The sequence below is a fragment of the Erinaceus europaeus genome, chromosome 20 (genome assembly GCF_950295315.1).
Source record: "Erinaceus europaeus chromosome 20, mEriEur2.1, whole genome shotgun sequence".
NCBI classification, from domain to species: Eukaryota; Metazoa; Chordata; class Mammalia; order Eulipotyphla; family Erinaceidae; genus Erinaceus; species Erinaceus europaeus.
The window spans coordinates 24,745,209-24,765,399 of record NC_080181.1 but is presented as its reverse complement, the minus strand read 5'-3'; the positions used below and the strand labels follow the sequence as shown (position 1 = coordinate 24,765,399).

General features: G+C 46.1%; 1 long non-coding RNA gene across 1 annotated transcript in view; it reads right to left on the bottom strand.

The window, feature by feature from the left end:
• Positions 1–416: 416 nt before the first annotated feature.
• LOC132535010 (uncharacterized) overlaps positions 417–20,191 on the bottom strand; it is a 124,625-nt gene continuing 104,850 nt past the window's right edge. Inside the window, exon 4 of the long non-coding RNA XR_009546793.1 lies at positions 417–899. This is a non-coding gene — a long non-coding RNA (uncharacterized LOC132535010). The remainder of the gene's footprint in view (positions 900–20,191) is intronic.

Below are 20,191 nucleotides of genomic sequence, written 5' to 3'. Positions count from 1 at the left end.
TGCTTTGTCCCCACATTTCTCCATAGTCTCCAGCATTTGTTGCCAAAAAAATTTTATTATTATTTTAATGAGGGTGGCATAGACATAGATAGATAGACAGATAGAGAGAGAGGCAAGAGCACTGCTCAGAACTGGTTTATGGTGATGCTGGTGATTGAACCTGGGAGCTCAGAGCCTCAGGCATGAAAGTCTCTTGCATAATCATAATGCTGTCTTCCCAGCATGTGTTTTCATTTCAATAGATATTGAGGTGTAGCAGTGCTGGGTCACTGGGTAAATCTAAAAACTTAAAGGTTTTACCTTTAAGGATCTGCCAGAACTGTTTTCCACTTACATTCCAGAGAGTTCCAGTTTCTCCACACTTATTATCTTTCTTACTTTAGGCATCCTAATGAATACAAAGTATATCCCTGTGTGTGTGTTTTAATCTTTTTTTTTAATTTTTGTGTCTGTGAGAGTGAGTACAGATTATCATTCCATCATTATGCACATGAAGCTAGAGTCTCAAAGGTGTAATTTCACTAATTCTGGTCCCCCTTTTTTTTTCGTTCAGAGAGACAGAGTTAGAAACACCATAGCACTGAAGCTTTCATGTTCCATGGCACTCCCATGTGGTGCTGGGGCTCAAGCCCAGTTTAGAACCCAGTGCTTTTCTGGGTCCACTCTGACCCTTGAAGAAGGGGTGAGCTTAATAGTCATAGGAGTCTGGATGTTTTGTTGTCAGCCAGGGACTTCTCAAGCACAGGATGAAGCCTGGCTGACAACAAATCCGGGGTGCTGGCCAGCTGCTTCCCTCCCGCCTTCTCTTGAGGCTGTGGGAGTTAGGAGTTCATCAGCAGCACGAGGCATCTTGTTCACATTTTCTCGGCTGGGCGGTCCTGGCAACCGTACTTCATTTCCTGTAAGGGAATGAGTTTTTAATCTCTGAGCTCAGCCTCAGTTAGGATTCAGTGGGAGGTGGGGGCAGGCAAACTGAATCCCCAGAAGAACCCCCTTCTCTCTGTCTTGGGTCACTGACAGGCTGATGGTGTCTGGAGTGTGGAAACCAGGGTTCTCATCACGCAGGCTCCTGGCACAGGTCCCAGAGGTGGGAGTAGTAGCAGGGATGAAGCAGGACCACTCCTCAGAGGTGGTTAAACCTGACCTTGGGTTTATAGTAAAGAACTGGTGTCTGTCTACTTCTGCTCTGGACAAGCTGGACTTTAAAAATCATTTTCTGGGCGTCAGGAGATGGCTGACCCTACAGTGCACACACCTTCCATGCTTGAGGCCCTGTGTTCAAGTGCTGGCACTACATGGAAGTACCATGGCACTGGGAAAGCACCACAGATGGTGGAGCAGAGCTGTGGTATCTCTCCTCTCAATAAAAAAATAAGGATGGTGGTGCACCTTGTAGAGTACACATGTTGCAAAGTCCCTGACCCCCATCTGCAGGGGGAAAGTGTCATGAAAAATAAAGTAGTGCTGCAGGTGTCTTCTCTCTTTCTTTCTCTATCTGTGTTCCCCTTCCCTCTCAGTTTCTATCTCTGTCCAAAAAATACATTAAAAAAAAATCATTTAAAAAAAATGGGCCCATGAAGCTACTCAGCAGTATCACACATGCTGGAGCCCTGAGTTCATTCCCCAGGACTGTGCTGAAAAATCACTGTCCCTGGTCCTGCTGTGCTCCAGGTTGGAGCTCACTTCAGTTGCTGCCCCCTTCTAGGAAGCTTCTTTGATCTCCCTCCTGGGTACTACCATGATAACACCCCTTTCCTGGCCCTGTCAGCAATGCCATCTGCTTGCTTGTCTGATAAGGATGCCTGGCCCATGAGTCTCTCTAAAGCTGGGATGGCCCTTCTGAATTGTCGCAGATGTGCAAGGAGGCCTATTAGGTGTCCCCTTAAGGCCCCCCTGGCATCAGGACAGGCAGGGTGTAAGCCACCTGGATGACTCCCTCAGGGTCTGTCAGCATTGAAAGGGGACCAAGGCTGAGCATCTTTGTTGTCATAGTAACACATAGTCCATCGCCAGGTGCTTTAGAGGCATTCCAGAAATATTTGTGTTCTGTTCAATAGGGACAGGAGAAATAGACCTGGAGCTTGTATATGTACCACCACCAAGTCAGCCCAGAACCAGTTTTCTATTCTTTTTATTTTTATTTTGGAGAGAGAGAGCAGAGAAGAGAAAGACATTACAGCACCGCTCCACCATCCATACTGCTCCCCTGGTTGTTCCTGTAGAATGCCAGGGCTCAAACCCAGGACCTCAAATATGGAAGGTATGTAATCTACTGAGTCGACTATCTCTGGGCCTTCTTTTTATTTTACTTTCTTGGGTTTATTTACTTATGAGAGAGAGGGAGATGGGTAGGGAGAGTTCACATGAGCATGCTGCTCATCTCTGGCATATGCAGTGTCAGCCTGGGGCCTCAGGCTTGCAAATCTTGTGCTCCACCACTGAGATCTCTCTAAGGCCCACTGTAAATAATTGAATGTGTAAATAATAGATAAGATAGTGTTTGAGAGGTCTTTTCTTCTCGGTGCTTAAAATATACCAGACCCTCAAGACATCCCTGTGCAACATGATCTTCAGTGCTTATACTACCCTAACTTTGAGTCCATCCCTCGTAACATGTGAGTTCTAGAATGCAGATCAGTCCTCAGGAGTGGTGAGTCAGAGCTTCAATATCACATTCCTTGGTCTGGATGATGCTCTCCTGTAACGCACCTGAGATCTGTGCCGACAGTGACAATGTACTAGAACCCAGAAGGTTTTCTTCCCAGATAGATTCTGCTGGCATCTGTCTTCCTTACCCTTATAAAGCATTCTCTCTATATATATATATGTGTGTGTGTGTGTGTGTGTGTGTGTGTGTGTATGTGTGTGTGTGTGTGTGTGAGAGAGAGAGAGAGAGAGAGAGAGAGAACACAATCATAAGCACTTGAATTTAGAGAAACTGAGAGTGAGAGAGGACTTTGTTTTTCCAACAACATGAGTACTAACATGAGTTAGTACTTTGTGAATATTTGAACCATGCTTGCAGAACAAGGGCTAAGTTTGGATCTGCCCCCAGCCAACCCCCAAGAAGCCTAGAAGGGGATGGAGGAAGCCAACTACTGATTCAGATTCTCACAGAATGCTAAGTCTCCCAATGACCCTCCATGTGTGGTCACAACAGACTGTGCCATTTCAGTTATCCCTGCAACCTTAGCAAGCAACAACAATAAAAACCCCTCCATCTAGCAAATGAGAAGAGCTCATGGAAATGATAAGACTTTTCTAGTGACAGATTTAGATGGGCATCTTGGTTCCCCTGATCTTTGCTGGGCCCTGTGTTTTTCTGCCATGGTTGGCTTCCCCCTCCAGGAAGGTATCCTTGCTACCTTAGGCCGTGGGCCACTGGAATAAGTCTTAAAAACAGGCAACAACACCACGAGGAACTTCATCAATTTGGGGAGTTGCCAGTGTCTTCTTTCCCCAGCCACATGACCATTTTCCAAATCCGGGGCACCATCTGTTGATGATGTGAGAATTGGGCGACTTGGACACTCATCATTAGCTTGGTGGTATGGAAAGTGAGTCCAGAAAGAACCCTTGTGGGTCATAAAGGGAATATGAGCCGTATGTTTCTCATTCATTTACTCTGAAGTCATCAAAATGTTGGTTTTAAAGAGGCTTTTGATGTCTAACTCGATTTCTGCTTTTTTTTTTTTTAATGGGCAGGGAGGGGACTGTCTAGAGACAGAGAGGGGGGGAGGGAGAGGGAGAGGGAGGGAGAGAGAGGAAGTCATGATACTCTAGTTATAAAGTGCTCAGTTTAGAGAAGGCTGGAGGTAGATCCAACACCCCCAAATAGTGAAAGAATAGAGGAAGTGCCAGGCAGGGATATTATCCTCATTTGTTTTTTGGAAGTGTAAGGAGTACAAGGCTCAGTAACAGATATCAGGGAAATAATCATCTTTCCCCATCAGTGTCAGCAAAGTGGAAAGACAGATATGGAGAAACAAGCCACTATGCTGTCCCTGTAGGCAAATGCCCTGTCCATAGTCACCTTCTGAGGTGACCACTGGAAGTGGCCATGCTGCAATGAGACTCTGTGAACTGCCCAGGGTGACCTGGGCTGAGGGTGCAGTCCGGTGCTGGGACTTTATTTATTGACCAGGTCGTCTTTCTCAAGTTCTTCTTGCTATTGCCTTTTTATCCTTGTGTTGTTTGTTTTTGATATGTAGAGCTTTGTAGTTTGGTGTAATTTTGTTTACTTAATCTTGTTTTAGTTAAGAATACAAATATATTTTTAATGGGCCAGCCCACAAGATAGTTCACCTAGAAAGTGTACCTACTTTGTAATGAATGTATCTCAGGTTCAAGCCCAGCCCTCACCACATTGGAGGAATCCTTCATGTTGCTATAATATCTTTCCCTATCTGCCTCTGTCCCTTTTCTATCTGAAAAATTCAGTGACTATCTGAAAAGCCTCAGTGACATGAACTAGAATAAAATAAAACATGAGGTAGGGAGGTTGCTCACTGTTCCCCAACATCTTATTTATTTATTTATTTATTTATTTTGGCATCACTTTAAAAACTAAATTAAAAGGAGGGAGAGGAAGGGAAGATAGAGGAGGAGAGAGAAGAGAAAAGGGTTTGTCTAGGCAGGAATAAGTGAGAGAACTGTAGCAAAGAGTTCAAGCTCCCAGTTCTCCCTTGCAGCAGGGAAGCTTCACTAGTGGTGAAACAGTGCTACAGGCATCTCTCTCTTCCTCTCTATCTCCCCACTTCCCTCCTATTTTCTCTCCTGTCAAACAAAATAAATAAATAAAAAATGAGAAGGTGGCCACCAGAAGTGGTGGATTTGCCATGTAGGCAACACGACACAGCAGTAACCCTCGTGGGCAAACCCGCAATCCTACGGCCTCACTGGGCCGCTCATTGGTTGGTTCAGGAGCCTCATCCCATCTTTTCTTTCTTTATTGGGGGATTAATGTTTTACAGTCGACAGTAAATACAATAGCTTGTACACACATAACATTTCTCAGTTTTCTTTTTTTTCTTTTTGCCTCCAGGGTTATTACTGGGGGTTGGTGCCTGCACAACTAATCCACTGCTCCTGGAGACAAGTTTTTCCATTTTGTTGCCCTTGTTGTTGTTGTTGTTGGATAGGACAGAGAGAAATCAAGAGAGGGGAAGACAGAGAGGGAGAGAGAAAGACAGACACCTGCAGACCTGCTTCACCAGTGGTGAAGTGACCCCCCTGCAGGTAGGGAGCCAGGGGCTCGAACTGGGATCCTTATGCTAACGCCCAGCCCCCATACATGGGCTTTTTATGTAAATTAAACCTGCAGATAAAAATGGGATGAGGGGGTACAGGGCAGTAGTGCAGCGGGTTAAGTGGACATGGAGTGAAGCGCAAGGATCCTGATTCGAGCCCCCGGTTTGAGCCCCAGTTCCCCAACTGCAAAGAGGTCACCTCACAAGCAGTGAGGCAGGTCTGCAGGTGTCTATCTTTCTCTCCTCTTGTCTGTTTTCCCTTCCTCTCTCAATTTCTCTCTGTCCTATCCAATAACAATGACAGCAATAACAACATCAATAATAATAACAACTATAAACAACAAGGGCATCCAAAGGACAAAAATAGCCTTCAAGAGCAGTGGGTTCGTGGTACAGGCACCGAGCCCCAGCGATAACCCTGGAGGAAATAAAAAGCCCATGTATATTTTCTTTTTATGAGAGAGAGAAGCTGGAGGACTAAGTGGTATGTGGCAGGCTCTACCCACTGAACCACCTCCCAGGCCACTTAGCTTACTTTTGTAGATCTTCCAAGAATGGAAATAGTCAACATCTGCTTGGAAACTTCCCCCTCAGTTTTGGGTAATCACCAATGAAAAGTAGTTCCTGCATTCCTACTACATTAAAGGTTCTGGGTAGCTCGAGTTGTAAGGAATTAGAAGACACATTGTTCAGGTGCAAGGTACTCAATCTGGGGAGTAAAGAAATAAAACAGAAAACTAGTAACACAAGGCATTATAGTCAAAGCACTAAAAGATATCTCTCATTTCTTTGGGCAGCCCTAGATTATTTTTGTCATTGCCAGAACTTCACTGCTCTGGTGCAACTTTTTTTTTTTTTTCCTCCAGGGTTATTGCTGGGGCTCATTGCCTGCACCATGAATCCGCTGCTCCTGGAGGCCATTTTTTGTCCCTTTTGTTGCCCTTGTTGTGGTTATTATTGTTATTGTTGATGTAGTTCGTTGTTGGATAGGACAGAGAGAAATGGAGAGAGGAGGGGAAGACAGAGAGGGGAAGAGAAAGATTGTGAAGCGACTCCCCTGCAGGTGGGGAGCCAGGACTCGAACCAGGATTCTTACAACGGTCCTTTCATTGTGCCACATGTACTTTACCTCTGGCCCAACTTTTTTTTAGATTGTAAGAGACAGAGAAGGGGGGGTTGGATGATGGTGCACCAGGTTAAGCACACAGTACGAAGTCAAGGACCTGCGCAAGGATCCCAGTTCGAGTCTCCCGGGGGTGAGGGGTGGGGCACTTCACAAGTGGTAAAGCAGGTCTGCAGGTGTCCATCTTTCTCTCTACCTCCCTCTCCTCTCTCAATTTCTCCCTGTCCTATCCAATAAAAATGGTAAAAGAAAAAAAGAAAAAAGTCTCCAGGAGCAGTGTATTCATAGTGTAGGCATGAAGCTCCAGCAATAATCCTGGAGACCCCCCCCCAAAAAAAAAAATAAGTCATTCTGTTTTTTTAAAAAAAAAGATACCGGAAATCGGGTGGTAGTGCAGTGGGTTAAGTGCACGTGGCACGAAGCACAAGGACTGGCTTAAGGATCCTGGTTCGAGCCCCCCGGCTCCCCACCTGCAGGGGAGTTGCTTCACAGGCAGTGAAGCAGGTCTGCTAGTGTCTGCTTTCTCTCCCCAACTCTGTCTTATGCTCCCCTTTCAATTTCTCTCTGTCCTAACAACGATGACATCAATAACAACAACAATAAAAACAACAAAGACAACAAAAGAAAAAATATATATACTGGTCTCAGACCTGGGTTGTGTGCATGCCAAAGCTGGTGCATGATCCAAGTGAGGTGTTTTGTTGTTGTTGTTTGTTTGTTTTGTTTTTGGCTCCAGTGTTATCACAGGGGCTCAGTACAGACTCTAGGAATCCACCTCTCTTGGTGGCCATCCCCCCCCCCCCCCAATTTTATCTGACAGGACAGAAAAAAATTGAGAGGGGAGGAGGGGATAGAGAGGGAGAGAGAGAGACATCTTTAGACCTGCTTCACTGCTTGTGAAGCGTCCTCCCCCCTCCAGGTGGAGAGTGGGGCTTGGAACCCGGATGCTTGTGTAGGTCATTGCACAGAATATTATGTGCACTTACTGAGTACATCACCGCCTGCCCCTCAAAGTGAGCTATTTTTCCAGCCCCAGAGCTAGATTTTTTTCTACCTGGGCTCCCAATTGTTCTTGGTACATTTTCACATCCACACAGTAAATGTCTTGGCATAATGTAGTTTGTTTTCACTTTGTCTTCCTCTCCCCACTCCTAGTTTATATAGATGAGGCCACTTAAGGCAGAACTGTGTTTCTTCTTTGAGTGGACCCCAATCTCAGTATCTAATTAATAGTAGGTTGAATAGATGGTTGTCAATGACAAGAGCATTAATAGATGACTGACAAAGATAATATGTTTTGTTTAGGGTTTCAGAGGCCATAGGGACAGCATGTTTAGGAAAAGTTTGACAATGGCAGTGAAGATTTACTGATACTTTTTAATATTTATTTATTCCCTTTTGTTGCCCTATTGTTGTAATTATTGTTGTTGTTGGATAGGACAGAGAGAAATGGAGAGAGGAAGGGAAGACAGAAAGAGGGAGAGAAAGACAGACACCTGCAGACCTGCTTCACCACTTGTGAAGCGACTCCCCTGTAGCTGGGGAGCCAGGGGCTCGAACCAGGATCCTTATGCTGGTCCTTGTGCTTTACGCCACCTGCGCTTAACCCGCTGCGCTACTGCCCGACTCCCTGCTGGTACTTTTTTAAAACATGTTTCCAGGAAATGAACCAAGATCTCATGCATCCTTGATGCTATTGAGCTCCTCCCAAGTGTAGTGCTGTTTCTACCCTAACTTTTTGGAAAGGTGAGAGGGAGAGACAGAGAGTGGGAGAAAGACCAAGGCTCTGCTCCACCATTCATGGAATTCTCTTTGATGCCATTCATAGTATTGCCATTGTGCTGCCAGGGATCAAACCCAGGAGCTAGGGTATAGTAAGGCATTTGTTAACCCTCTGAGCCATCTTTCAGTCCTACTACTGGTAAGAAATGAGAATCAATATAGTGATGCTAGAAAATGGTAAATGGGGCAGAAGAAAGTTCTCCCAGGATCAAACTATAGTTAATAATTTTAAGATGGCAGCAAGGCCACTTGTTTGAAATACAAACTAGAACAAGCTATCAGTGAAGTGTGGTAATCTGTGACTAAGTCATGAGGACAACAGTATCCTGGACTTTCTCTTGGCTGCCAGAATGTAAAATGTGTCTTTGTTTTTTTTTCTGGAGTTTCCCAGGCACCCACTCTCTCCATTAGAGACTGTGCCCCCTTCTGAGTCAGTCCTTTTTCCTCTTGCTCAAATTAAAATGGCTAATTTTAGACACTTTCTGATGATTCCTTACTGACTCTCATTAGCAGAATTATAATGGCTGGAACTTCATCTGGAGATGGAGCAACTTCATTGGTCCTGGTCTGTTTTCCATCTCTGCTTTGCTGTTGATGTTGGCTGCCTTGGAGAAAAGCAAAATGAACTCTCTCCTAAAAGCAGGGATCATGGGCTGCTGGCTAAGGGTCTGAGTCACGAGGGGGTGGAGGTGGGGGAATGGAACACATGGCTGAGAGAATATGACCACCTTTGGCGGCAGGCAGGCACATGTTATGCTCACACTACATCGCCAAAGTGCATAGGCATTCATTTTTTTTTTCATTTAGGCATTCATTCAACATTTCATGATCACAGCACATGCCAGGCTCTAAGCTATTTGCCAGGTTTTTAAAAAGACTTATTTATTATTACTAAGAAAGAGAGAACTAGAGAACCACTCTAGCATATGTAAAGCCAGGGATCAAACTTGGAACCTCATGTTTGAGACTTTCACACTATATCCACTGTGCTACCTCTGATGTCATTAACTACGAAAGCATTTAATGAGTGATTCCTGCTCGTTCAGAACTCCCAGTCAGGTGGGTGTGATAGACTACTGACTCACCTGATGCAGGAAGAGGCTCACCAAGGGCACCATGGTGACAGCATACAAATGATAACAAGTCATCTTTGGCTATCCACCTCATTTTGCCTAAGGCATTTTACTTTTAATGCAGTGCCGGGGGGTAAGCCCAGGGCCTCATGCAGGCAAGCTGAGACACCTCCACAGTCCAGTCCTTTGAAAGGGAAGGAAAGATGCCTCAGCACCACTCCACTATCCATTGAGTTCTATTGGTGCTGCCCATGGTGTTCCCATGTGGCACTGGGGCTGGGACCCCAGGCTTCCTGTATGATAAAGAGTGTGCTTTACGTGATGGGCCAGTAGCTCCTGCTCCCTCCCCCACCTAGGGAATTTACATGAATTCACGTAACACTCAGAATAGCCCTTTGAACGCAAAGCTGGGCCACCTAAGTAAAGGGAGTTAGGAATACAAGGTATAAGAGGGAGGGAAACCAGGTAGATGATTATAATACAGAGTTCAAACATCTCCAAGGCATTTTGATTCCACTGACAAACATCTCCTGTGATAACTGCTTCCTGCTGTATTTTCACCTCCTCAGATGGACACATGGCTAGAAGCCTATTAATCTGTCCATCCTAATGTCATCATGTCCTATATATTTTTAAGATTTATTTATCATGGGAAAGACAGAGAGAATGAGAAGGAGAAAGTGGAGGTGAGGAGAAGCCCAAGAACCAGTTCTGGCTTAAGGTAGTGTCAGAGAGTGAACCTGGAATCTCTGGGGGTCTCAGCAATGCAAGTTAGAGTTCTGACAAACTGAGCTATCTCCCCTACCCTCTTTTCCTTCCTTCCTCCTTTTAGATTTATTTGTTTATTTGTGAAACAGAGAACCTCCTTCCTTCCTTGTCCTTTTTTTTTTTTTTTAGATTTGTCTATTTGTGAAAGAGAGAGAGACAGAGAGAACCAGAGCACATCACTCTGGTACATGCAGTGCTAGGGATTGAACTCAGAACCTCATGTTTAAAATCCAGTTCCTTATCCACTGTGCCACCTCCTGGGCTGCATCATGTCCTTGCTTGTTCCTCCCCTGCTCTAATAAATTGCTCCCAGAAGTTCTTCTCCTATTTAATCTAGAGCCTCCCATATTTGCTCTTTTCCCTGCACCTTTAGCTCCTTTCCTAATGAGTCTCTCTTATCTCTTCACTTCCCATCTTTTTTTTTGTTTGTTTTTTTGCCTCCAGGGTTATTGCTGGGCTCGGTGCCTGCACCATGAATCCACCGCTCCTGGAGGCCATTTTTTCTCCCTTTTTGTTGCCCTTGTTGTCGTAGCCTTGTTGTGGTTATTATTATTGACATTGTTGATGTTGTTCGTTGTTGGATAGGACAGTGAGAAATGTAGAGAGGAGGGGAAGACAGAGAGGGGGAGAGAAAGACAGACACCTGCAGACCTGCTTCACTGCCTGTGAAGCGACTCCCCTGCAGGTGGGGAGCCAGGGGCTCGAACCAGGATCCTTACGCCAGTCCCTGTGCTTTGCGCCACATGGTCTTAACCCACTGCGCCACTGCTCGACCCACCATTTCCCATCTTTAAGCAGGTTCAATAAGTAGCCCAGAAACTCCACTGAACACACACACACACACACACACACACACACATACACACACACACACACACACACAAACCTACAGCAAGTCACTGCAATATCCCTCCCAAATGTGACCCAGGATGGACCTTATGGAGTTCAGTGTCACTTTCTTTCTTTTATTTTTAACTTTATTTCAGTTTATTTTTTTTACCAGAGCACTGGTCAGTTCTGGCTTATGGTGTTGTAGGGGACTGAACTGGGAACTTTAGAACCTCAGGCATGAGAGTCTGTTTGCATAACCATTATGCTATCCCCACCCTTAAACTTTTTTTTTTTTTAATTTTTGGTATTACATTTTTTATTTATTGGATAGAGACAACCAGAAATTGAGAGGGAAGGGGGTAAAAGAGAGGGGGAGAGACAGAGAGACACCTGCAATACTGCTTCACCACTCAAAAAGATTTTCCCTTGCATGTGGGGACTGGGAGCTCAATACCAGATCCTTTCACATTGTAACATGTATGTTCAACTAGGTGCACCACCACCTGACCCCAAGTTCAGTGTCACTTTCCATCTGAGAAGTTGATGCTCAAATCAGGATTGATGTGAATTCTAAACCAAAGGCCTCACATGGTGCCCAAGTCAAGCGTAGAAAATGAGGAGGGAGAGGCAGAGGGAGGAACTGTCAGCTCAATCTGGACCAGAAAGGAGTTACTTCTGGAACAACCAAGAGTCCTGGAAAGGCGGCACAAATGCTTTTCCCAGCCCCGGGTTAGGTGGCATGGGAATCTCAGCACATCTGGCTCTTCAAGGACTTGAAGCTCTTCCTCGGGCTCAAGGCCAAAGTAAAGGTGGCCTTTCCTTTTCTTCAGCACACCTTATGTCTTAAATCAGAGAAAAGGAAGTTTCCAGCTCAGGCTGGGACTAGGGAGTCAAGGAGGCAGTGTCAAGCTTCAGAGGGGAAAGGACTTTGCTTCTCCAAAGAGTCAGCTTCCCTCCTGCCTGTCTTGGCTCCAATGACCATCCTCTCAGAGCACTTGAGTCCTAGAGTCTTTTTTAATGGGAACAAGAGACTTGTAAATCCCAAAGCCAGACTCTCTTGGAAGCTCCTGGCTCAGCACTGGCCTCCTGGGCTCTCTGCCACAGGGAGCATCTCCCAATCTGCTCTTTCTCTCCTGACAGACTCACATATTACCTTCTGGTTGTGGAGAGGCGGCTCTGCCTGCCTGGTCTGAAGCCTTGGGCCTGCTCTGGTTACTGAGCAGGTGATGCATTTCTGGGGGGGTAGCTTGAGGCCCTCAAGTCTTTCAAAAACTGGGGCTGCTGGATCCAGAGAGTTCAGCCAGCATTAGGGAAAAGGTCTGGTAGATTAGATTTTGGTGAGGTCCTAGTCAACCATCAGCCCAGTAATTAGGGCAAAGAGAACAGCAAAGCCAGGAAATGGTTCATTGAAATCTACTTGAGCAGAGGCTTAAGATAGGGAGATAGGTTACCTGGTGGTACATATACCTTACCATGCTTGAGGCCCTGGGTTCAAGTCCCAGCATCACATAAGAGCACCATGGATGGTACCTGGGGAGCTCTATGGATGGTGGAGTTGTGCTATGGTGTCTCTCCTCTCTTTCTCTGTTGACAATCTCTCTCCCTCCCCCCTCAGTTAAGAGGAGAAGAATGAGGGGGCCAGGTGGTGGCACACCTGGTTAAGCTCACACATCACTGTGTACAAGGACTGTGGCTCAGGCCCTTGGTCCCCACTTTCAGTAGGAAAGCTTCACAAGTGGTGAAGTAGAGCTACAGGTGTCTCTGTCTCTTTATCTCTATATCTCCCCTCATTTCTCAATTTTTGTCTTTATTCAATAGCAAATAAATGAATGAATTTAAAAAAAGAGAGAGAAAGGAAAAGAAGAGAATGAGAGATTGAGAGAAATTAAGAGGGAGAGAGAGAGGAAGGGAGGGAGAGAGAGAGAGAGAGAAAGAGAGAGAGAGAGAGAAAGAGAGGTTCCAGGAGACAGTATGCTGCTTTCATAAAACCTTAAGGTCATTCCTGGCACCATGTTTTAAAAAGAACTGTGATTCAACAATGGCAATAATAACCGCAACGAGGCTGCAACAACTAGGGCAACAAAAAGGGGGAAAAATGGCCTCCAGGAGCGGTGGATTTATGGTGCAGGCACAGAGCCCAGCAATAACCCTGGAGGGAAATAAATAAATAAATAAATAAATAAATAAATAAATAAATAGAACTGTGATGATCCCAACACTCAGGTCCATCCATCCCTTCTGTGCCCCACCCCAGGATGTGCTGGAGCCCCTGCACCAGCTCCAGCCCCAGCCCCAGGGTATCTGCCTTTCTTCCAGGAAAGCTGGCTGCTTCCCACCCACTTCCTTTCCTTGTCAGCCTTGTCCTTCATCTGAGGTCAGGAGCAAAAACCTCCAGGTGCAGCCCACGCTGGGGTGAGAGGAACTGGTCCCACACTGTCAGGCACATCTGTCAAGAGGGCTTAGGCTTGTAATTAAGAAGGCCAGCTGGGTTCCTTTAGTCTTCAGCCCACTCCCACCCCTTAACCCCCACCTGGCTTAATACTTCTTAAGATGGAACAAAAAATGAAAAAGAAAGAAGAACTGGGAGTTGGGTGGTAGCGCAGCTGGTCGAGTGCACGTGGCACAAAGCGCAAGGATCCCAGGTTGAGGCCCAGGCTCCCCACCTATGGGGGAGTCGCTTCACAAGCAGTGAAGCAGGTCTGCAGGTGTCTATCTTTCTCTCCCCCTTTCTGTCTTCCCCTCCAATCTCCATTTCTCTCTGTCCTATCCAACAACGATGACATCAATAGCAACAATAATAACTACAATAATAAAAGCAACAAGGGCAATAAAAGGGAATAAATAAATAAATATTAGAAAAAAAGAAAACTCAAAAAAAAAAAAAAAAAGAAGAAGAACTATTGTGAATGAGGTCCAGGTTCAATCCTTGGCTCTGAATTGACCAGAGCTGAGTAATGATTCTCATCTCTTTGACAAAAAAAAATAAAACTGCAACCCAGGAGGTGTGTAGTGAACAGTTGTCATGGATAGATGTAGTGGTGTAGTGGATACTTGTAGATAGTTGTAGGATATTGTAGAAGTGTATGGTTGGACTCTCAAGCATGGGGCAGGGGTCTCAAGAATGATCCCCAGAATCATATGTGCCAGAGTGATGCTCTAGTTCTCTCTCATTAATAAATAATAAACATCCCAGAAGAGGAGAAATGTTAGGGAAGATGACCAGAGGGCTCGGAACTCCAATTCTATCAAGACTCAGAGAGAGAAAAGGGAAAAAATAGTTAAAAAAAAATAAAGTGAGCTGGGAGGTGGCATGATGGATAGAAATGGAATCTCAAGCATAAAATCCTAACTTTGCAGGTTAAGCGCACGTGTCGTGCGCTTAACAAGGACTGGCAAAAGGATCCTGGTTCGAGCCCCCGCTCCCCACCTGCAGGGGAATCGCTTCACAGGTGGTGAAACAGGTCTGCAGGTGTCTGTCTTTCTCTCCCCCCCTGTCTTCCCCTCCTCTCTACATTTCTCTCTGTCCTATCCAACAACAACAACATCAATAACAATAACTACAACAATGAAAAAGAACAAGGGCAACAAAAGGGAACATAAATAAATAAAAATAAAATAAAAATCCTGTTTGATTCCCGGCAACACATATGCCAGAGTGATGTTCTGTTTTTTTCTCTTCCTCCTTGTCTCTCATAAAAAAGGGAGAATTACTACTCCCCACTTTCTCCCTTTACCTTTTTTTTTTTTGCAGAGCGTACACATTTATTTATTTATTTATTTATTATTGAATAGAGACAGAGAGAAATTGTGAGGGGACGGGGAGACAGAGAGACACCTGCTTCACCACTCATGAAGCTTTTCCCCTGCAGGTGAGGACCAGGGGCTTGAACCTGGGTCCTTGTGCCCTGTAATGTGTGCACTTAACTAGGTGTGCCACCACCTGGCTCTCAAGCATGCACAATTTTACCACTTCTTAGGCACATTTTCATTCAGACTGAGAGACAGAGCTACACAGAGAGACCACAGTACCAGAGCCATGATAGCTTCTGTGGAGGGATTTGATTCCTGGCAGTTTTCATGGGAGGGAAATGCCATTTCTTTGTGGTATAGCAGGTCTGCAGTGAAGTGGGACTGAGGCATAGACACTCCACATTCCAGCCTTTATGGAATTTTACCCAGTAGGTGGAAAGACGTGGAGGACACCTGGAGGCTAGTTGGGCTCGGGTCCTAACGCGCAGGTAATCTTGGGCCAGAATGTTCTCTCCCCTGGATCTCAGTTGCTTTTCCCCCTTTATTCATGGACATAGGAAGACTTCTGCTTTGCCACTAGCTTCAGATAAGCAGCTATGGGGAAAAGAATGATGATCACTGGTTGCAGCTCATATAAATGGGGAGGGCTCTTTAAAGGACTTTATTACCTGGTTATACTGTCATGTTGTGATTTAAACATGATGGTGCCTGATGTGGGGCCTGGGGAAGTTGCTCAGCAGTAGAGTACCTGCCTTGCATGTTGGAGGCTCTGGGTTGAATTGTGGTAGCAAGAACTCTGCATGGTAGAGCAGTACTTCTCTCTCTCATCCTCTCTCTCTGTCTCGCTCTCATTTCCAAACACAGGAAAAAGATGGGCTAAGGGGGTGGCTCACTGGTTATGCCACTGTGTGAAAGTCTAGGTTTGATCTGGCACTGCATTAAAAATCCAAACGGGGAGTCGGGTGGTAGCACACGTGGTGCAAAGCGCAAGGACCAGCATGAGGATGCCAGTTCGAGCTCTTGGCTTCCCACCTGCAGGGGAGTCGCTTCACAAGAGGTGAAGCAGGTCTGTAGGTGTCTATCTCTCCCCTTCTCTGTCTTCCCTTTCTCTCTCTATTTCTCTCTGTCCTATCCAACAACAAGGAGATCAATAACAACAACAATAACCACAACAATAAGGGCAACAAAAGGGAATAAATAAATATTAAAAAATCTTAAAACAAACAAATAGGGAGTCAGGCAGTAGTGTAGCAGGTTAAGCGCACATGGTACAAAGCACAAGGACCAGCTTAAGGATCCCTGTTTGAGCCCCTGGCTCCCCACCTACAGGGGAGTTGCTTCACAGGTGGTGAAGCAGGTCTGCAGATGTCTATCTTTCTCTCCCCCCTCTGTCTTCCTCTCCTCTCTCCATTTCTCTCTTTCCTAACAACAACAACATCAATAACAACAACAACAATAATAACTACAACAACAATTAAAAAACAACAAGGGCAACAAAAGGGAAAATAAGTAAATATAAAATAAAAAATTAAAATAAAAAAAGAAAAACCCAAACAAACACAGATTGTGTATGTGGGCCGTGGCGAGGAGGCTGTCAACTGAGAGATAAGGCCACAGTGACACGGACAGCTGGTGTCACAGTCTGTGGCAGTCTAAGGTAGATTCCAGGTCTGCTCTCTTGGGCCCATCTCCAAGGAGTTCAGGATCTACAGGCATGGAGTTCTCAAAAAGCATTTCTTGACCACTAGGGTCCCCTTTCTCCACCCTGTCTGCATCTCCTAGGTCTCTGTCTCCGGGTCTCACTCTCTCCATGGGAACCTCCCCCTTCGTGGCCCAATTACTGGAATTTCCAGGAAAGTTTAATTGAATCTTTGTATTGAAACCAGGAGCCAGGGCGAAGTGCCCTGATTAGAGGAAGCCGGGGCAGGGAAAGAGCTGTGTTTGCTTTTCATTCCGGATTAGAGACCTTTAATTGTGCTGAGAGCAGAGAGTAGGTCTGGGGGATAATGAGTCTGAAGTTTGTTTCCCTCCCAGGTTGCTCCTCCTTCGTGTGTGTGTAGTATATATGTGGTGTGTGTGTGTTAGTGTGGTGAGAGTGGTATCTGTGGAGTGTGTGTGGTATAAGTGTGGTGTGAGCATGGCATGAATATGTTGTTTGTCAGGTGCCGGTGGTATTTGAGTGGTGTGATGTGTGGTGTGTGTGTGTGTTTGTGGTGGGAGTGCTCCTTTTCAGTACCCAGCTAGAGGGATGGAGTTGGTTCAGCCTCAGCAAAATGGTTTGTCAGGCCAAGGGAGCATCTGCGATGTCTCTAGTGCCAGTCACTAGAGGGCACATGGGGACTGGTCCCTTCCATACCATTTATCAATAGGATCACTGTAAACCTCTTCTCTGCTCTCTGGGGATGCTGCCTGTGGCCAGACTCACATCCCCTAAGGGAGCTCACAGCCTTGAGCTGCCATGAGCTAAGGGCAGGGCCGCTAGGAGCTCTAATCCTCCCACCTCCTCTGACCAGAGCACAGGCCCCTGGAGAGATAGTGAGCTGGCTGGATGTGTGGAAGTAGCAGGACTGTATGGCTCAGCGGTGAGCCATACAGACCCTACTCCCCTAGTCAGTAAACAAGTGACTCAACATTTTCATGCCTCAATTTCTTTCTTAAAATTGGGTAAAGAAATGCCAGACTAAATTGCCTGATGTCCCAGAGGTCAGTCCCTAGCAATAGCATATGCCAGAGCTCAGCGGTGCTCTGGTCTGTCATGAAAAATAATTAATTCTTTAAAAAAAATCAGGGGGAGTTGGGCAGTAGCACATCGGGTTAATCACACGTGGCACAAAGCGCAAGGATCCCAGTTTGAGCCCCCGGCTCTCCACTTGCGGGGGAGTTGCTTCACAGGCGGTGAAGCAGGTCTGCAGGTATCTTTCTCTCCCCTTCTCTGTCTTCCCTCCTCTCTCCATTTCTTTCTGTCCTATCTAACAACAGCAACATCAATAACAACAGTAATACCTGTAACAACAATAAAAAACAACAAGGGCAACAAAAGGGGAAAATTAATTAATTTAAAAAATCAGGTATGAATCCCTTTGCTATGACTGTGGCGAAGATAAGTGTGTTCCCTGTGTGAGGTACTGGTGAATACCCTGATGGGGTGGGGAGGAGGTTTGAGAGGATCCTTAACGCTTCTGTCTTTCTCTGCTAGTGACTAAGTTGCATCAAGAATTTCATCTCTCTGTTCCTGATCCTTCATCAGGAAAAAATAAATCAAAGAAACAAATCTCTCTCTTTAAAGTTTTACTATTGTTTCTTTTTAGATAGAGATGGAGAAGTAGAAAGGCAGAGAGAGAGAGTGAAAGAGACCATAACACTGAAGCTTCTTGCTTAAATGTTTTGGGGGCCAGGCTAGACCCTGGGTCGTCCACATGGCATTACAGTGCAAGATCCAAGTGAGCTATTTCACCAGGCCCCAAATCTCTTCTATAGCCTAGTCTGAGAGCCTTTGCCCACCATGCTTTTATTTTTGGTTCTCCGTTTAGCATAAGGGAAAGTGTGGGCTGGCTTCGTGGTCTCAAATAATTGACTTACAGATCTAATCATTCTGCATATAAATAAATCATGTACCTGCAGTGGGGAAATGGTAGAGTGCAGGACTTGTATATCTGCGACTCCAGGTTCCATCCCTGACTCTGCATATATGGAGGAGTGCTGTGGTTTCTCTTCCTCTCACATGAAACTGTACATCATCTACAATGAAATAAATATTTAAAATGATGTGCCGGGAGTCAGGTGGTAGCGCAGCGGGTTAAGCGCAGGTGGCACAAAGCGCAAGGACCGGCATAAGGATGGTTCGAGCCCCCGGCTCCCCACCTGCAGGGGAGTCGCTTCACAGGTGGTGAAGCAGGTCTGCAGGTGTCTATCTTTGTCTCCTCCTCTCTGTCTTCCCCTCCTCTCTCCATTTCTCTCTGTCCTATCCAATGACGACGACATCAATAACAACAACAGTAATAACTGCAACAATAAAACAACAAGGGCAACAAAAGGGAATAAAATAATTAATTAATTAATTTTTTTTAAAGTTAAAAAAAATAATGATGTGCCTGTCCTATTGGAGCAGCCCTCACCTCCCTGCTGTTACCCAGGGCAAGTAACCAGCCTGACCAGAGAGGCCTCTCTCACCTGCCCTGAGAGCCTTCCACAGAGGAAGGCCCCAGTTCTGAGACTGGACCTGCACACACACAACCTACATACACCTCACACCACACACACTACATACCACACACAAACTACATACTACATTCACACACTACACACCACACATACCATACACTTACACACTCCACTCAAGCACACCACACACGCACACTACACACACACACACACACACACACATACACACACACACACATACCAAACTCACATCACACACACACACACACACACACACACACACACACACACTACATTACATTCTACATATACCACATTCATACACACCACACCTACACACACTACAAACCAAAGCCCCTTATTGTCTGGGAAGCTGCCCACTGGGGACTTAAATTTGGAGCAGAGTGTTGTAGGCAGGAATGCTGCATGGGCCCCAAGGTCTGCTTCCCTCTGCCCCTTACTGTTCTGCCCTGGCACAATGCAACTGCAGAAGCCTTTGGGTTCTGCAGACAAAGCAGGTCTGTGGGGCTGGGAGGGATATGGCTTTTCTCAGGGACTTTGGGAAACATGACCTGTCATCCTGGGGGTGCCAGGGGAGCCCACTTGAGGATGGCTGGGTCTGGAGCAGAGAGGGGAGGTTCTCTCCCTGGGTGGGAAGGTGGAAGCAGGGGCCCAGTGGTGGCATACCTGGTTGAGCATACATATTACAATGCACAAGGACCTGAGTTCAAGCCCCCAGTCCACACCTACAAGGGGAAAGCTTTGTGAAGCAGAGCTGCAGGTGTCTCTCTGTCTCTATCTCCCCTACCCCCTTGATTTCTGGCCTTCTCTATCCAATAAATAAAGATAAAAAATATGAGAGAGAAGAGAGAAAGAGAGAGAGAGAGAGAGAGAGAGAGAGAGAGAGAGAGAGAGAAGGTGGAAGCAGCTGGGAGGAGACTGGGGATCGATTTGGGAAGGTGACAGTGGGGACAGGGCCCTGCCATCCTAGTTGGCTGACAGGGTATGTAAATCACATGCAAATGACCACTTTCTGTGTGTGTATTTGAGTCAATAGCCAGCATTTTTAATCTTTAACCACAGGCTTTGGTCTCTGTCTGTCCCAGCAGGTCACCTAGGCCCAGTGACTGTCACTGGGGATGGCCAGGCAGCCCCTCTGATGGGGTGCTGACATTTAAAGGCTGGGGTTGGGGTTTAGGGAGGAAGGGGCTGATGGATGGGATCTGGCAGCGGCTCCAGCCACCCTGCTGGGGATGGGGGTCAGACTGAGGGCGGAGGGAGCTGGGGGGGGTGTAGGAGGGGTGGTGGGAGGTGGGTGTCAGGGTATTTCCCAGCTGAAAGTCTGGGGTGGGGGTGGGGGGAAGGAAAGGCTGGTCCTCTGTGGGGAAGGGGCTAAATGACACTGTGGGGCAATGTGGCCAGAGGCCTCTTGGATTGTGTTTCTAGTTTTCCTA